Here is a 2,500-nt window from a genome sequence, read left to right on the forward strand (position 1 = left end):
ACAAAAGCCTACAGCAGGCCGGGCGCGGTGGATCACGCCTGTAATCCCAGCACTTTGGGAGGCCGAGGTGGGTGGATCACGAGGTCGGGAGATCCAGACCAGCCTGGCTAACACGGCGAAACCCCGTCTCTACTAAAACTACAAAACATGAGCCGGGCGTGGTGGCGGGCGCCTGTAGTCCCAGCTACTTGGGAGGCTGAGGCAGGAGAATGGCGTGAACCCGGGAGGCGGAGCTTGCAGTGAGCCGAGATCTTGCCAGTGAACTCCAGGTTGGGTGACAGCGAGACTCCGTCTGGAAGTAAAAGGAAAGAGAGAAGGAAGGAAGGAAGGAAGGAAGGAAGGAAGGAAGGAAGGAAGGAAGGCAGGCAGGCAGGGAGGGAGGGAGGGAGGGAGGGAGGGAGGGAGGGAGGGAGGGAGGGAAGGAAAGAAAGAAGGAATAAAGGAAGAAAAGAAAGAAAGAAAGAAAAGAAAGGAGCAAAGAGACAAGAAAGAAAGAGAAAGGAAAAAAGAAAGTGAGAAAGAAAAGCAAGAAAAAAGGAAAGAATGAAATAAAGAAAGAGAAAGAGAGAGAGGGATAGGAGAAAGAAAGAAAGAAGGAAGGAAAGAAGAAAGAAAGAGAAAGAAAGAAAAGGAAGATAGCAAGGGAAGAAAAAGAAAAGACTGAAAGAAAGAAGGAAAGAAAGAGAGAGAAAGAGCAAGCAAGAAAGAGGGAGAGATAAAGAAAGAAGGAAAAAAAGTAGGAAGGAAAGAAAGAAAGATAGAGAGGAAGAAAGAAAGAAAGAAAGAAGGAAAGACAGAAGAACGCAGGAAAGAAAGAGAGAGAGATACAGAAAGAAAGGAAAGATAGCAAGGGAAGAAAAAGAAAAGAATGAAAGTAAGAAGGAAAGAAAGAAAGACAGAAAGAGAGAGAAAGAGCGAGATAGAAAGAGGGAGAGATAGAAAGAAAGAAGGAAAGAAAGAAAGAAACGAAAGAAAGAGAGAAAGAAAGAAGGAAAGAAAGAAAGGAGAGTGAGAGAAGGGAAGAAAGGAAGGTAGAAGAGAAAGAAAGAGAAGAAAGCAAGCCAAAAAGCCTACATACAGCACCCGGTATTCCCAGGCGGTCTCCCATCCAAGTACTAACCAGGCCCGACCCTGCTTAGCTTCCGAGATCAGAGGAGATCGGGCGCGTTCAGGGTGGTATGGCCGTAGACGCCGGCACAGGCGCCTGGCTGCCCCAAGAGCCTCGCCCAGCCATGCTCAGCCCGCACCACCAGCCCGGGGTCGTCGTGCTGGGATCGGGATCCCGGAGCCTCTCGCCTGCTGCCTTCTCCCGGCTCCCAAGCTCCCGAGCTTCCACCACGTCGGGCCCGCTCGGAACAGGGAGTGTTCCGAGGCGTCAGGGCCCAGAGCCCACGATCCTGGGACCCCGTCCGGTCCTCCGCCCTGTCGCGGAGGTATTCTTTGGGATACCTGGCCGCTCAGGAGTCCTGGAGTCCTGCGAGGCCCCCTCTTGCCCCCGCCCCCACCCAGAGCCGTCGAGGCTGGCGAAGGGCGAACAGCGTATCAAGTATCTTCTCTGACCACAACAAAATAGAGTTAAAAATCAATAATGCAAGTCAAACTGATAAACTGACCTGTTTTCTTTTTGGAAAGTAAAGAACGCACTGCTATGGTCTGAATGTCCCCCAAAATTTATACGCTGAAATTTATTTGCCAATATGATAGTATTAAGGGGTGGGCACTGGCCTGGGGTGGTGGCTAACGCTGTCATCCCAGCACTTTGGAAGGGAAAGGCAGTCAGATTGTTCGAGCCCAGGAGTTCAAGACCAGCCAGGGCAAAATGGCAAAACTTGTCTCTACAAAAGACACAAAATTAGGTGGGCGTGGTGGTGCAGGCCTGTAGTCCCAGCTACTCAGGAGGCTGAAGCAGGAGGACTGGTTGAGCCTGGGAGGTCAAGGCTGCAGTGAGCCATGATCAGGCTACAGGCTACTGCACTCCAGTAGGGGCAATAGAATGAGACCCTGCCTCAAAAACAAACAAACAACAACAACAACAACAACAACAAGAACAACAACAAAAATAAAGGGTAAAAAGGTGGATTCTTTAGGAGGCGATTATCTCGTGAGGGTAGAAGTCCTTATGGATGAAATTAGAGCCCTTAGAAAAGGACTTGAGTGGGTTCATTCCCTCCGTCTCCTCCGTGTGGGGACACAATGTTCTTCCCCGCTGAGAGATGAAGCAACGTTGTGTCATCTTGGAAGGAGAGACTGGGCCCTCGTTAGACACTCAATGGGCTGATGACTTGACCTTGGACACCCCAGCCTTGAGAACTGAGAGAAATAAATGTCTGTTTTTTATAAATTATCCAGTCTCAGGTATTTGAAGAGATTAAGATATTTTCTTAAACAACCAATGGGTTAGAGAAGAAACCACAAGAGAAATCAGAACATACAGTTGGGTGTCAGTATCCACAGGGGATTGGTTCCAGGACCCCATAAGTAGGCCAAAATCCACACAGAG

General features: G+C 49.4%; 1 non-coding gene across 1 annotated transcript; it reads right to left on the reverse strand.

Moving 5' to 3' along the window:
- Nucleotides 1-1,071: 1,071 nt before the first annotated feature.
- On the reverse strand, nt 1,072-1,190 carry LOC140710337 (5S ribosomal RNA). The gene has a single exon (XR_012091335.1). It is a non-coding gene; the product is annotated as a 5S ribosomal RNA (ribosomal RNA).
- Between the last annotated feature and the right edge of the window lie 1,310 nt (nt 1,191-2,500).

The sequence above is a fragment of the Chlorocebus sabaeus genome, chromosome 25, assembly GCF_047675955.1.
Source record: "Chlorocebus sabaeus isolate Y175 chromosome 25, mChlSab1.0.hap1, whole genome shotgun sequence".
NCBI classification, from domain to species: Eukaryota; Metazoa; Chordata; class Mammalia; order Primates; family Cercopithecidae; genus Chlorocebus; species Chlorocebus sabaeus.